This window comes from Struthio camelus, chromosome W (genome assembly GCF_040807025.1).
Source record: "Struthio camelus isolate bStrCam1 chromosome W, bStrCam1.hap1, whole genome shotgun sequence".
Lineage (NCBI taxonomy): Eukaryota > Metazoa > Chordata > Aves > Struthioniformes > Struthionidae > Struthio > Struthio camelus.
The window spans coordinates 31,340,560-31,357,165 of record NC_090981.1 but is presented as its reverse complement, the minus strand read 5'-3'; the positions used below and the strand labels follow the sequence as shown (position 1 = coordinate 31,357,165).

At 38.5% G+C, this 16,606-nt stretch overlaps 1 protein-coding gene across 12 annotated transcripts in view; it reads left to right on the top strand.

Moving 5' to 3' along the window:
• LOC104140158 (peptidyl-glycine alpha-amidating monooxygenase) overlaps positions 1-16,606 on the top strand; it is a 150,005-nt gene that overhangs the window by 4,292 nt on the left and 129,107 nt on the right. For 4 of the 12 annotated variants that reach the window (XM_068924344.1, XM_068924349.1, XM_068924341.1 and 1 more), the window contains exons 2-3: positions 299-442; positions 2,208-2,326. The exons of 5 other annotated variants lie outside the window; for them this stretch is intronic. The gene's annotated coding sequence lies outside the window, so the exon portion shown is untranslated. The remainder of the gene's footprint in view (positions 1-298; positions 443-2,207; positions 2,327-16,606) is intronic. 3 more of the 12 variants (XM_068924345.1, XM_068924339.1, XM_068924346.1) reach the window with 2 other exon arrangements.

Sequence of the window (16,606 nt, the reverse complement as noted above, 5' to 3'; positions counted from 1 at the left end):
GTCCCAGCAGTCTGGCCTGCAGTGATGAGGGGAGCGAGGGATACTGGCTGACAGGTCCTCGTCACGTCTCTGGGGTTCTTCCTCATTGGTGATGATGCTGTGTGATCTTTGTTGCGTTTATGCACTCTTTTGACGATGAAGGCCCAGGGTGTGGTTGAGTCCTATCACGTATTTGTTGCTCCATCTCTGTGGTGTGCTCTCAGTGCAGTCAGCGCTCCACCCAGTGCCAGCCAGTTTCTTTATGTTGTTGAACTTCTTTCTTGGATTTCATGGTTGTTCTTGGTCTTCTCATTTGCAGGACATCTGCCGTTCTCTTTACTCCTGCTCTGCTGCTTCTGCTTGTGGTTGTGCGTGTTCATGCTCCTGATATACCAGTGAAGTATGTACTTCATAAATGTCTACAAAGGGTAGGGGAGCAGAGCAGAATTCCACAGCTGAAGAGGTGGGTTGAAGAAAAGTGTCAGGGATCCTAAAAGGGGAGGAGGGGTTATCATCTGTTTGTCTTGGTCCCTAGTGTGTAGAGTTCTTTAAGGCAAAGAACTTAAATTGTTTGCTTCTGACACTCCTGCTGGATGTAGAAAGTGGCTTATTCGTCTTCAGGATCTTACGTGTTAGTGTACTCCTCAGATCTCTTGTGCTTTCGAACAAGAAGGTTTATTAAAAGCAGAAATGCATGTGTTGCTTTTCAGATTGATAAAACTTTTCCTCTTTACATACAGTACTAAATTAACCCTGGAGGACTACTGTAAAACTATAGAATATGATTTCTTTTTTTATTTTATTTTTATCCTTTCACCTCCCCCAGTGTAGGACTAAGGTTTTTTTTGTTGTGCATTCCATTTCTGTTATGGGCCTGTAAATTGTCTCTCTCAGTCCTTATAATGACAGTCGTGTTTTATCTTAAAAATCATGATCCACAGCCCACCCTTCTCAGCTTGTTTCAAAAATATCCTTCTAATTTCCATCCTAAAATTATTTATGGCCTTCATATACTTATTTGCTCTTGTTTAACATCATTCTGTAGCTTAATTCTTATTTCTTTTCCTGAGGTTGCCCTTCATAAATCATCCTGTACATACCAATCACATTTACTCTTAGACTTTATGATGTTGCGCTAAACAAGCCAGGCTGTCTTAGCTTCATTATATATTGGGAAAATTGAGAGCTTGTTATAAGCTTAGTAGGCTTTTTTCCTTTCTTTCTTGAGCACAGTAACTGGGGCTATACTTGATGTTGTAGATGAAGATAATGACAACAGCATTACCAGATCTCTCATGAAGAAATGTTGGAAACTACTAGATGTGCCTTACCACTGTCAATTTTTTCTTTTTTTTTTCTTTTTTCTTATTATGCCTGTATCATGATAACTATGATCATAGGATTGCCTGATACGTCTGTTCAGCTGATAAACTGGTTGCTAAGAACAGACAATCCCTAGGTGTTTGACATCAAAGTACCTATTTTTGAATTTATTTTGGTTGTTTTGATCCTCAAAATTATGCACGCATTTTCTTTACTGATATTCTGATCTTCCTGTGAATAGGTGATATCTATTCAACTATCCTTCAGCAGATCTTACATGTGTACCTCATTACTCTGTGCCGGTTTCCTGTATAAAAATATTAAGGATCTATTTTTGAGTCAGTCTCAGTTAATGAAACTACTTCAGTAACCTCACTTTTGATTGAGTGCTACCTGAAGTTGTCTTTGCTTTAACCAGTTTCATACAGATTTTTTTTATACATCTTCTAAACCAGTTTCTTGTGGCTTAACTGATGATGTTCCTTGATGTAATAGGTTAAACTGCATTCCCCCAGACAGGCTCACCTGCATTTTATTTTCTCTGGGGTGGGGGAGCAAAGACTCTTCTGTTCCATCGAAGAAATATATCATAATCTGCCAAGACAACCTGAGTAAATTCTTATTTCATCTCTTCTGCTGCCCTGTTTTTCGTTTATTTCATTCGCTAATGATTATTTACTTTAGAATCTGTTTTTTTCTTCACTTTGATTCAAATTTATTGAAAATACCTTCAGTAAAACTAAAATACACTCATGTATAAGTGCATAGATATTAAATAAAAGTAGCTCTAAGGTATATTACAAGACTAACAGTCATCCTGAAGTTTAGAGTACTTATGAAGGTTGTCTGATACTTCTCACAGTAAGATTCTGAGGTCAGTTGCTTTTAATTTTGTTAAATTTTAGGTATTAGTGGTGAACCCTTCCATGTTAGGATTGAGGTGTTGCTTTGCTGTGAAGAAAGTAGGAATGAAGACTTTGACTAGAGGAGGAGCTGAGGAAAAAAGGCCGGAGCTGAGATGAAGGTAAGCCCACTGAAGTGATAAGCCACTGTGCAGAAAAATAAGACATCTGTAGATACTGTTGGGATGTGAGCCAGTGGGAGAAATTGGGAAGTCTGGGGATGGGCTGACGGGAGAAAGATCAGGTGAGGAATTAGAATAGGAGGATAAATTGGCATAGGAGAAGGGTTTATATGGCCTATTGACCAAGCAAGTGAAATGGAAGACTGGAGAGTGAAGATTAGGCTAACATAAGGCTGGATAAAGGAGAAATGCGAGGCAATAAGGACAGAGTGGGATGCGTCATGTATCTACCCTGCATTGCAAGAAACGTTTTCCTTCATAGACCTTTGTTACCAGGTATTTAAGATTCCCACATTTTGCACCTGCAGATCATGTCAGTGATTAGTTGGATGCTCTGCTTTGAGGTGCATTGGTATGCATTCAGAATCTAGCATCATTGATATACAGTTATATTACCTTCTTTGACTGCGTCTCTCCAGGAAGCCATAGTATTTTCTTTTAGAAGCAGATACCATTCTGTGATCTATGATTTCTCCACCTCCCCCCCCACACCCTGCTTGAATCAACTGTGCATAAGCTACACGTTTATATCTTTTCAGATATTGAACTTGGTTATAGCCCAGTGTTTTATCTATATCACCAGTGCTTATTGCTCTGGGACTGTTTTTGATTTCTGAAGTGCCAGTGATTATTTTGCTCCATAAACTGCTTGCTTAGTAGAGGCCCTTTTCTCCTTGAAATAGTTTCTGAGTCACAGACGGGGAATATTCCTAAAGCTGGATATTTCAAAGAGTGGAGACAAGGAACTTTGTCATTTTTTAAATCAGACTTGTGTGCTTACAACAATCCCTTCAAAAGAAAAAAAATAGCCAAAAATTAGAGTCTGTTTTAAATCAGCAGTATTCTGTTCCAGGCTTCTCTGTAATACTCCTTGGTTTCCCGTGGAATATTTAAATTCAGATTTGTCAAATTCAGTTGGTTAAATCCTTTCACATATATGTTTTACCCTGAACTCAAGTTAAGGAGCTGGATTGCATGGTACTAAGAATCCTAATCGCATTATGGAAGAGATTAGGGTTTCTGGTCTTCTAATGTTTGCGGATTTATTGCATCTTTCCCATCTGGATTTTAAACAAAATAGCTTTTGTTTTTTGCCTGCTTACTGATGTTTATGATGGAACAGTGTTAATGTATTTTGATTGCAAAATTAGTGTTTTTTTAAGTATGTTAATTTAGGCTAGTCATTCCAGAAGACCTTTCTGAGATGCCACATTTTAGAGAATCTATCTAAAACGTACCCTAGCTTTTATTACTTGCAACAGTTGATGAGAGTGTTGGAGTCATGTGTGTTTTTTGCAGCAAAAATAGGCTTGCAAATTCAAGTCTTTCTGATATTTTTGCCTCATAGAGGGATGGCTTTTTCCCTGCAAGAGTGATACAGAGTCACAGAATGGTTGATGTTGAAGGTTGTCTAGTCCAACCCCCCGCTTAAAGCAGGGTCACCCTGAGCAGGTTGCTCAGGGCTGCCTCCAGTCGAGTTTTGAATTTCTCCAAGGATGGAGACTCACTGCACCCTCTGGGCAACCTGTCCTAGTGATTGACCACCATCACAGTAAACAAGCTTTTTCTTAGGCTTAGATAAGACTTCCTGCATTCTGATTTGTGCCCATTGCTTCTTGTCTGTTTACTAGGCACTGCTGAGAAGAATCTGGCTCTTCTTTATTCCTTCACCCCCATCAGATATTTATATGCATTGATAAGACCCCCCTGAGCCTTCTCTTCTCCGTGCTGAACGGTCCCAGCTCTCTCAGCCTTGCCTCGTAAGAGAGATGCTCCAGTCCCTTCACCATCTCTGTGGCCCTTTGCAGGACTTAGTCCAGTACATATGTCCCTCTTGAACTGAGGAGCCCAGCACTGGACCCCACACTCAAGATGCGTTTCACCAGTGTTGAGTGGAGGGGAAGGATAGCCTCCTTCATTCTGTTGGCAACGCTCTTCCTCACGCAGCCCAGGAGGCTGTTCAGCCTCTTTGCCCCGAGGACGCGTTACTGGCTCATGTTCCGCTTGTCCACCAGGACCCCTAGAGCCTTTTCTCCAAAGCTGCTTTCCAGCGGGTCAGCCCTCAGCCTGTGCTGGTGCATGGAGTTGTGCCTCCCCAGGTGCAGGACTTCGCATCTCCCTTTGTTAAATTTCATGATGTTCCTGTTGGACCACTTCTCCAGCCTGTCGAAGTCCCTCTGAGTGGGAATACAACCATCCACTCTGCTGTGCACTCCTGCCGGTTGTGTATCATTTGCAAACTTGCTGAGGGTGCACTCAGTTCTGTCATCCGGGGTCATTAATGAAGGCTTTAGACAGTACTGGCCCCAGTATTGATCCCTGGGGTCACCACTGTTGACTGGTCTCCAGCTGGACTTCGTGCCACTGACCATAGCCCTTGGAACCTGGCGGTTCAGCTAGGCCACATTGCTGTCTGTTTGTGTAGTCTGTACCTCATCAGTCTTCCTGAGGATGTTATGAGACACTCTATGAAATATGCATAATTAGGTGATTTAGTCTAGTTTTATTAAAGTTCTCTGAAGCATTATTATGTGAATTTCCAGAGTATCAATATAAAAAGGAGAATGCTTATCCAGGGGTTTTAAATGCATGTATTGCTGCACAGTAAAGGTCCAGCTCTAGCAATGGCTTGATGTTGTTTTTTGCTGAAAATAACTCTGCAGGCCTAAAAACATGTGCCTCTAGGATGTGATCTCAAAATTTAAAGTGGGTTTAAATTGTTGGTTAATAAGGCACAGTGATTTATGCAAAAAATACCTTCCAATTCCCATAAGAAATTGCCCATATAATTTACTCAGGAAGGGCAATTATCTTTCGTATTATCCATAACTCACGAGCTGTGATGGTAGTGGCAGTGAGTTATTATGGTCTTTCCTTTGTGGAATGGACCTTAATAACTCTATCACACCAAAGATGTTTTAAAGTTATGGATTGTATGAAGGAAAGATAATAACTCTTCCTGATGAGAACAATCTATATTTCTCTGTGTAAGTGCTCAGTAATTCACAGCAGTGGGCACAAAGCAGTCTCTTGTTTTGCTGTGAAATGGGGGGAAATATCTGAACAACACCTCTTTGGAATATAAACTTCTTAGTTGCCTATCCTTACTTCTTAGGTCACTTCATTTCAAGGGAGTGGTTTGTTTATTTATAAGCATTTTATGGTTTAACATAATTCCAGGAGTCAAAAGAATGGCTTGAGGTAGTTCTCTCTCTGCCTATGTGAAAATAATTAGGGGGTGCTATCAGAAATGCTGGTTTTAATGACTCTTTGTGTTCTCTCCTGCTAATTTAAAAAATAGAACAGTGCCAGAGAGGTTCCTCATCATAGGTGAACAGGAGAATTATTCTAGATTTAAAAAGAAACACCTTCTCATGAGCCATGCATTCAGAGGAACTGAATGGACATGTGGACTCAGCTGTCTGTGTTACCCCAACAGTAACTGAGGCAGGCTTATCATAACTGTTGGTAGAGGCAGATACACATATTTGACGCCTGTTTGTCAGTAGTTTATCCAAGAACAATACTTCTATTGCAAAAACAACAATAATCCTAAACAGGCCATCTGTCTACTGTGACTCACTATTGGTCAGAGGCATCCAGGAAGAAGAATCCTAAGTATTTTGAGCATAGTTAGGGTCCCTTAGATGAGAATAGCTGATAAATAGAATACTTTGTCTATGAGTAAACTGTGGTGCCTAGCTTCTGCCGAGAATAATTGAAGTGAACGCTCCAGGGTCTATACATGGAGAGAGGAGAAAGAGAAGATAGATGCAGCCAAATGAATAATCATAACGCTTGTACCTTAACAAATGTGCAAAACTAACTCTTAAATGAACTGAATCAGGTTTTTATATCTCACCTACTATGGCAATGCCTCTTGGTTTTTTTTCTTTGTGGGCAGATTTATGGGAATTTTGTTTAAATAAACTATTAACGTTTCCAAGTAAGATGTGCTTATGTACTTTAATAATTGTAGCAAAATTATTTGAGTTATTTGTGAAATAATGCAAGTAACTGGGGCCCCAAGCATATAGACAGACAAATGCACTGAATTTCTAACCAAATTTTTCAGGTAAGAATATGAATCTTTTGTATCTAATGAAGATGCAAAAGAAAAATAAAAACACCCATAATTTGGGAAGTAGTTTTTCTCTTTTGTTTCTCTGTCTCTCTCTCTCTTTTTTTTTTTTTCTTTTTAATATATGTCTTAAAATGTAGGCAGGAGGTCATGACTGCAATATGCATAAATAGTGTGCATAGTTGATAGTGATTATACATGTGCAAGGTGTAAAACTTGCATAATCTTTAAATGAGCATGCAAGCTGATGAAATTCTAGCAGCTCACAGTTGCCAGTCAGATATGTGAGGATTATTCCAGATAGCTGTCTGGAACACCTGCCTTTCCTGTTTCTCTCCATGGTCTGACATTATCTATACAAGACACCTCATGGTTTGGTGGTGACTTGAATTGGAAATGGTTGGGCCAGAGTTTAAAGAGGAGAGAGTATATGTGTATTGCACTTTTCTGAAAGCCTTTTTTTTGTTTGTTTTAATAGATATACATACATATATGTATTTAAAAAAAAAAAACAAAACATTCATTCGGGCTGATAGTCACATCACTTTTTTTGAAAGCAGAAATGCACACAGCGAGTATTTATCCATAGCTGTTATATGGTGACAATACTGATGCAGTTATGACTCTGTCTAACCTGAAACAAAAGCAATAGTAACTGGATGCCATAAAGCTCAGCCTGTTGTGCTGAAATTTTCTCGCCTTTCTTTGTTTGGGGGCGGGGGGGGAGGGAGAAAAATGATCAAACAAAAGGACAGTGTATTAGTCTGCCTCAGTGTTGGTTCCTGTGCTGCTCTTTACCTATGGGATATAGGCTGTTGCTTCTTTCTCACTGCTTTTCTTTCAAGTGATCTGCTTTAACTTCAGAATGAATTGAAGTAAAAAAAGTAAATAGCTACCAAATCTTCTCTTTGGTTTTACCCATGCCTTTTTATCATGGAATTACCAATATGTTTTAATATTCAGAGGTGCTTTTTGAGACCCATTACTATTTTTGTGGTCTTTGAAGTATAGTTTTTGATTTGCAGGATAGGCTTCAAACAGTAGTCTGTCCTGTGATACTTTGCCTTTTTTTCCTGAGGCTGTATGAGGCTAATTGGAAAAGATAATGTAGTGTTGTGTTAACTGTATTATTGTATCAAGCCATGTACTCTTTATTTGGTGATAAATTCAGTCCTTTTGCCTGCCACAGTTGGCTTTTGAATCTCATCAGAGTGGAGACAGAATTGCATATTTATTACTCAGTCATGGCTTGTATGGGTATGACTTGAACTAGCAACCTGTTAAGGAATTGGGAATGGTTTTTGTCCACATGGAAAAGTCGGATCAGTTTGGGTGTACTTCTACCATTGTAATAACCCTTTCAGTCTTGTTCGTGCATTGTGATAATGAGTCCTGTTGAAATGATAGTTTTTGCCATTCTGTGACCTAGTGGTAAAGCAATTCCGTTGTTATCTAATGCAGCGAGGAGATTGTCTGTCCGTTTGATTACTTGTGATTATTTCTTGTAGTAGCTGCTGGTTCACAGATGAATTGCAAGTACAAACTTTTTTTTTAATATGCTACCCCTTTTAATTAAAAAATAAAAATAAAGGATTAGAAGCAGCCTGTTCTGGAAGAATTGCTTTGAAGTGACATCTGTGCTTATCCTCAGACTGCTGCTTGATCACTGAAGAGGATCTTTGATTTGTGAAAATGTCTTTTTGGTTCTTTGGTCATCCCAAAACTATGCTCTGATTTGTGCTGAAGTTTGTCTTTATCCTGTTCTTCCTTAAGGCCTAAATAAGTATTTCTGTATAACTAATTCTTTACTTTACTAGAAATATTCTCATTTTATAGTGGTGTTGATTTAATAAAAAAAAAAAAAAAAGCTTGTTAGCTATGCAACACTTTGCTGAGGTGACTGCATACCTATAAGTTCGTTACAGTGCACTGTAGGTGGTAGGGAATTCAGTGGCATGTTTTTACAAGGTATGTAATTATGACTGTGTAAAATTTTTTTTTAAGCTAATAGGGGATTTTAATGTTTATCAGGATTTTTAAACAAGTGTGCCCTGTCAGAACTGTATCATTCAGTCTGTTTTATAAGAACTGTATTTCTTGTAGAATATGGACAGGTTTTGTTTGCCATTTTTTTTGAATTTCAGAGTAGTTGCCCTTAGTTTGTTTGTTTTTTTTGCGAAGTTTAATTTATGTTTGAAATGACCTAGCTCTAGATCCAGAAACTGTAACTAGGAAACAGATGTAACAAATGTAATATATCTATCATTGTAGGGAGATGACAACAACTTTCGTTGCAAGTATTTATTGCTATCTCTGATGTGTAAGTAGTGTACAATTAAAATTGGAAACTACATTGCTGATGTGAAATGGTGCCACTGGTGTTGTATCTCAAAGATAATGTGAAATAAAACTTCAGCATAGCGTTGCAATGTTAATCAAGTGCTCTAAAATCTACGCTGGTGCTCAGATATGTTAGAAAATCTATGCTAGGTTTTTAGAGTAGCCACCCCATGCTCCTCACTTAGACCCAGTCTAAGTACTGGGTTTGTATGTGGAAGGTCTCTGTAGGTGGGGTAGCTGCATTCTTTTGTATTTGGTGTTGGAGCCTAGCAAAATGAAACAAAAGCACCTTGCCTTAGGCAGCTGTATGCCATTAACTTCATTAGTTTCAGTCAATCTCCCTACTATCTGCCAGCTCCTAGTGCTTGCTAGCCCACAGTTCTGCAAGGCAAGGCCTTTGTTTTTTCAGGACCCTGTATGACAACGAGGGTTTAAAGATTGAGGTGGTCCCAAAAAGCTTTTAAAGTGAGTTCACATTAGAAAACAAGCTTTAACAAAAATATTAACATGATTAAGTAAAACAGTTTCAGAAACTGCAAACTAGGGATTTTCTTATAAATACACAGGTCATCTTAAGCATTTTACTTGACAATGCCTTTGTAAAATATCACACACAGTGTACTTTCCTAGTGTCAAGCTAAAGGGTCTTCTGAAAATAACGTTCAAACAAAAGGGATTAATGGTTTAATTAACCTCAAGCCCAGCTCTTTTTATTTGCATAAGTGCAGTTTCCGATCATCTTCAGGCAATTTGCAGGCTTTTTGCAGCTATAGGTAGTGGTCTTGAAATACTTAGTTACTCTATTTGACCTCTTTCACTCAGATTCTGTTTTACCTACCTGTTTAGTGGGTGTATATGTACTTATGTATGTATTTGTTTTTGTAATGTATTTGTTTATATTGAAAATGGCTTCAAAACAGACTATAAAGAATTATCTTATTATACCTAAATACTTTTAGAAGAATTTCTATTCACTGTGGAATGTAATATAAGTTTGTCGCAGTTCACATTTCTTGATGTTAGCAGCTTCAGCTATAAGATACTCTTTGCAGTTTCTCAGAGGTAAACTCAGAGGTAAACTTGGACAGATGTCCACCTCAAAGCACTTTTGTCCTTAAAGTTGTTGATGCTGTCAGGATCTTCTTGGCAAGAACTTAATGGACCCTGTGGTTGCAGGGAAAGCTGCCTGTTTTTTCCTGTCCTAGCAGCTCCTGATCCTCATCTCCCTTTGTAGCTCTTAGCCAGACTGTCCTTTCCTATATCTTGTCCTGTCTTCTCTGTTTAACCAGCCCTGACTTCTCATTTCTTCAACCCATCAGCTATTGATGTAGGCCTCCCTCCTCACCCCCCACTTCACTCTAGTCTGGCAGTTGTCCCCTCTGATTTGAAATTTGGGCATTTCTCCTGTGTTACTCTGGCAAAGAAGCTACTGAAAAATACAGGAAAGAGCATTTTCCTGCTTTCAGTTCAGATACCTGGCTCTGGAACCGGACCTTGTCTCTCCAGTACGTTTTATCTCAATCAAATGCGAGTATTTTCTAGTGGGAAGAAAGAAATGCTAGAGTGACAATGCTTTCTTGGCTCTCAAGTATGAGGATGTTAGAGGTATTCCGGTGGATGCGCCTGCTTCTCCGCTCCCTTTCAAAAAATTGCTCATCAATGAAGAGCATTACCAGAGGATGACGACGTTACTTTATCTCTTTGCTGAGAGCTTTTTCTCTTTGCATTTTCTTTCTTTCTTGAGATTTAAAAAAAAAAAAAAACTTTCAGGTTCATAGCTATATTTTCAAAATATTAAATCAGAACAGCTTGCTTAAAATTGGCTTTTGAAATTGGGCTGCTTTTGTATAGTTTTGTTGTTGTTTTCTACTCTGTTTAGAATTCATGAAGTTTGTACCCTCTCTTACGCTTGATTTACTTCTATCATGTGGTATTTTCATTTAATGCTAAGCATTTTTTCATTTAGCAACTGAACTGGGGAAACCAAGTATTGCCTTACTGAAACTTGGAGCCCTTGTATGCTCTTTATTTAGTCTGACTTGAACTTTTAAATTTATGTTCGTAATAGAGACTTTTGGTAGCAAGTTTTTCCAAAGAATGGAATATGTTTCCAATGATACGCAAGATTTATTTTCTCGGTCAGTGCTGAGAAGCTGTATATGCTGTATATCTGTTATCTGTCTCTGTAGTTGCTGAGGGGGGGTTTTGTGTGTGGTTTTTTTTTTCTCTTGTGAGCATGAAGACTGTTTCTTGGAGGATCTTCTAACTGTGAAAATGTTCCTCCATGTCTGTCTTCATCACCTTTTATCCCTGTCAGGACAGTTTGACTCAAATGCCAACAGGTTTGTTGGTGAAAAGCTCTTGAGTTAGTGTAGTATTTGAATATATATGGTTCTTTTCAGTTAATTTTTTCAAATGTATTCAATTGTTACCAAGTACCTACTGAATCATTGCTGTTGAAATTGATCTTTGAGGTAAGATCTTTGTTATCAAGCAATACAATCTTTGGGATATAAGTTTTATTAGACTTTATTGATTAGTTGTTTATTTGTTGATAAACAGATAGTAGTTCTTGAGGGCAAGAATTTTCACCTGCCGTTCTCGATGTGCATTGCAAGTTGGAATCTCACTTGGAGATGCATTGACATAGACAGTTCTTATAAAGCTGATCTACTGTGTTTTAGTGCTGCGTTACTACTTCAGTGAAATCCAAGTCTGTGAACAATTCTGTCGATCGTTTAGCATGGACGTGGCTTGTTTCTTTTAAAATCTTGATGGACTATCATTTAAACTTCAATACGTGGTATTAAAAGTAATGATGTGGATAATCCATTTTCCTTACATTTGTTGTGTGTGTTGGTTTCAGAATAGTGGTTTTAGCTCAGTGTTTGCTGATTGTGTTTGCACGCGCACATCCTGCAATTGAAAATACTTGCTGAAAGATGAAATAGCCGTTAGTTTTCTTTAAGGTAATGTTCTCCCCTTTCCCATTTCCTGATATAGAAAGGGACCAAGAGATTGGTTCACATAGGACTTCAGGGTTAATTATTTGCCTGTTTATGTGGACATCAAGCATTTTATGCAATCGTTGAACAGGCTTTATTTATTTTGGCAGCAGATGCTACCGTTACCACTATCAGCTCCCGCTCTGGGTAAGCGTTCTTATTTCTAATGTGCGAGGGAACACAGCGGCACTCAGCTGTCTGCCTTGGAGCAGTCTCTTCTGCCTGTCAGTCCAGTGTTGATCTGACAATGGAAGAATATGCTTTTAAAGAAAATGTGATATTTAGGCCAAGGCACATGTCCTAGGCAGGTGGATAGGCAGTTATTTCAGTGCCTGCAGCTCTTGTCAGCTGCATTTTTGCACAGATAGCTGAATTGCTCCTTGCCTACCCTTCAGTTTCAAATACAAACTCTGTTTGTTTGCACTCAAAGAATGTCCTGTGAGCCCAATTAAAACAAATATTGTTACACTCTGGATTTTTATCTTTGACTTAACATAGCTTGTAAAAAAAAAAAAAAAAAAAAAAAAAAAAAGGGGGGGGGGGCAATAATACAGACTCTGTGAAGGAGCAAACTAGATCTTGTCTGAAAACAGTGCTAGCATCTTGCATAACTGAATCCTCTAAGGCCATTGTCCTTGCTGTACAACAAGCGCTCTTTTTTTTTTTTCCTTGTACTTAAATTTTGAGGTGTCTGGCAGATCCTAAATATTCTAACCTTCACTAAACTATACCCTAAGTCATTCCCTCCTTTCAGAGGAGGATTGGAGGGAAGTCGATTGTTTCAATTTAATTGAACAATATCAGGCAGAGTTAGGCCTGTGGTATCGAACTTTAACTAAGATATTTTTAACTCATTTACAAGCCACATCAGCACTTTTAATAGTGAAGCCTGTCATGAACCCATATTGAGAAAAATAACTAATTGCTAGGTAGTGAAATGAAATTTCAACAGTTATGTAAAATACAAAGCAGTCATGCTGAACTGTGGATGTGAAGAATATGATGCACCTAGTAGGTCCATATTATGCTGTTGCTTTCACATGCATTTTTCATTTGTATTAAACTATATATAAAGTCAGGTTGTCCTATGTAGTTTCTTCTGCCCCTGTCAAACTGTCCTTTCCTTAATACCTTTTGGTCTTGCAAAATCTTAACGAATATCTGTCTGTGTAATACTTCTTGAAGTTTGTTTTTAGGCCAGTTGCAGCATCTGCATAGGCGGTACTTGTGTTTTTGGGGCTCCCTTGAGTACTGTGTTGACGTGGCAGCATCAGGTCCCAAGAATAAATGCTGAAAATGTTCCTGGGATGAGGTATTTGGGTGTTGGTGTGGTACATGCTGCTTGAAGAAATGCCTCCAGCGTCCTTTTCCTTTCCCTAAGCAGGAGATAACAAGGGCCTGCGCTGTAAGTTCTGTCGTTGCTCAGGCGTCAGGGGAGGTGTTCAGGCAGTGCTGTACAGCTGTTGCTGACAGGGCTACTCGTCTGCTCTGAAACAACACCGAAGTATGATTTACTAGACTAGATTTGCTGGCTCATGTTGTATGTCTGGCTCTTTTCTTTTTTTCCCCCCCTCCTTCTTCTGTCTTTCATAACGATCTGTGATTCCTGATAATCTTTAGGAGCTCTAGCGTTATTTCCGTTTGTTTATACTCTGGAGAACTGTTTGCTGTTTCTTGCTGAAACTTGTATTAATTGTTACAGGGGGCTTTTTGTTTTTATTTAAACCAGTATTAAGGAGAAGAGTTGCCTATGCTACTAGTAGGTGGGGAGTTAGGATTATAGCAGATATCAGAGAGGACCTCTTGATAGACTTGCATGGAGATGAGCAAAAAGATGCTTTGCTTGATGACCTGTTTCACTCCTGCTTTTTAATTTTCCATATGCTCTGTCTCTTCAATTTACTTTTAAGAAAATCTTTTCACTAATTTTGTGAACTCTTTTGTGCATTGCCAAAAAGCTCCAGTTAAGCGACAGATCTTCATGGGAAGCAGTTTTCTAAATGTTCTGTGTTCTGGCACAGAATTGTACGTTTTTTGTGTCTACCTAGATTCTTATGCATGTGGCAAACTAACTCCATAGTAAAACATGATACAATTGGTGGTTCTTTGATTTTTATATCCGTTTTTCCTGTTAATTAGCCTTCCTTATGGTAAATGCTATAGGTATTGACTATTTTGTGGAGATCTCTGCTATAGCTTTGTGCTATCATGTCATTATTCATGGTTATGTACAAATCCCTTATTTTACTTGACTAATTCAAGCATGTCTGTCCTCTTGTAATAAAGTTGGTCACTGTGAGTCATCTTTAAACAAAAATAAGCCTTTCAACACAGTCTGTGTTTGCTCACCTGTAGGGCCGGAACGGAAAAACAAGTGGCTGTGTAAGGTGCTCGTTTCACTGAGAAATCTGCCTGAACTGAGCCAAGGGAGCGGCGGGAGTGCTGCTGGCTTTGCTACCCTTGCCCACTAGGTGTTCTGGAAACCTTCTCTCACCTTCCCACCCCAATTAAACAACAAATGTTCCTTAATCAAAATGTACCTTTTATTCTTCTGTGTAAAAACTAGGTAGGAGCTAGTGCAGAAAACAGACATAACATGTTCCATGTTTAAAATGTCCAGTGGAGAGATTTGCCAGTGGTGAAGTGCTATGAAACAACAAATCTCTTCAGCATAAAGTTCGATGTTCTTAATTCCTTTTAACATCTCTTGTTCTGTCTTCTCTTGGTTACAGAAAATAAATTGTAATTACCATGTAAAATTCTTACGTTTCTCTTCAGTTAGGTGTTGCTTATCTGGAAAAATAACCCATAGAGTTCAGGACAGTTTCATTTGTGTCTGATAGTGATAGTTTGCAGCTGGGAACATCTGTAGTAAGTAGGTAACTCGTGTGCTACAGATGGGCTGAAGGCTCTGTGTATATTCCATCGTAGTTGATTTTGCTCTAATAAAAGCTAGAGGCACCTGTAAGCGTGGTTGCCCAGTTGTAGAGAGAAACTTTTAATTTCTAACTTGCAGAAACAATGTATGGTGTTGTCACAGACCTTTTTGAGATCTAGAAGCAGTGCAAGATCCAGCATGCTGCTTGAAATGGAAGTGGTGTTAAAATTATTGGGGGAAGTGAAGTGGCATGAGGAATCTAAAAGAACAGATATTTGGTTTTCTCTAGCATCAGACACTTGGTGCACTTACGTCACATCTCATGCCAGTAATGCAGTGAAGAAACAGTGGCATTCAACAACTGAAGAATAACCCTATTTTAAGGCAAAGCAGGAAACTTTGCTGTGAATATTTTGTTAAAAGGTGGCATGCTAGTAGTTAAGCATGCCTGTATATAAAATCAAGAATGGGGGGCTGGAGGAGAGTAATATGCACTGCTTAATGTCTCTGGGGGGAGCAGTTGGACAGAGCAGCACTAGGATTTTTGGATGATGAAAAATTGGGTTTTACTTTGGAATTTTTGTCTGAAACGCAGAAATGTAAAGTGAAATGCAATGTGGACTATAGTACTCTTGGTATATGCATTGTTTATGAATAAAAAGCAATGTGATGTGAACTGTTTCACCTTTCCAAATGTAACGAGATACTACTGTGTGCATTGGCATTCCTTTTAAAGAAATAATTTTGAAAATATGAGACATAGTCTCTTCTGCTGCTCATATGTTTCAAGGATCAATGTTTAGAAGCAATAAAATACATGTAGGTGTTGTAGTACTATATTTACGTGGAGAGTTTCATCTTCAGAGCTATGCTTGAACTGTGTTACTAAGCGTCTTTCTTGAATGTTTTTCAAATATGAATATATCAATGCAAACGTGTGGGTGCACCCTATTTGTAAGTACCTTACACCATAACTATTTTAGAAATGGTAGTATAGTTCTGTATCTTTCTGACTTTCACTTTTTGTAGCTAGTCTCTAGGTACTGCATAAAGCAAATGTTCTTAAGCAGAAGTCTTCCTAAGCAGAATTCTAATTTAAAAAAATGCATACATTTAGAAAAACATAATATATTTCAAGTGTTTCAACAGACAGAACCTGTTGAAAACAGAGCTGTGCACTCTGGACACGATCTGCACAAAAGCTATGTCAGCATTCTGCTATTACAATACTTTATGAACTGGGTAGTCCTAGAAGGCGTTCAGAAGCGTTCTTGAAGTGGGACTAGTGCCAAATAAGAGCCAGATTTGCAAAGGTTTGGTAGTAGAACCAGATGCTTGGTCTGAAGCTTGCCGCGTGTGTTACTGAGATATATATGTGTACCATGATATGGGCAAGTTCAGGAATTCCCACAACGGAGCAGGGAGTTGCTGCTTGAGAGTTCCTTCCTTCCTTTTTGCCACAGGTGTTATGGTAGGAAGGATCCAGCACTTTTCTTGGCAACCTATTATCACTATGGAGATCTAGAGAAACCCTTCAGTAGATGATGTGCCTGCTTAAAATAAAACAAAATGATCTCCTAGTTCAAACTATTTTCTAATTGAATTTTCTATCAGTAATCCCTTACATATACCATCATGCTTATAGTATTTTTTTTCACGTAAGACAAATTTATTGCTTCGTGTTTAAACAAATAATTCTCTAATTCTTGTCAATGCTATTGTAATTATTGCATGGTTTTAACATGATGAATGTTTCCACTCTGTAAGCTAGTAGATTTTATAGATTTTTTTTTTTTTCCTGCACCAGTGATGGTTTTAAACGGCTTAAGCTCAGATTTCAGTGTGGATAAGGGTAAGAGTTGCTGAAAGTGTCTGATTCAACAATGGTAAATTTTGTGGCTGCCCTCCATCTCTCT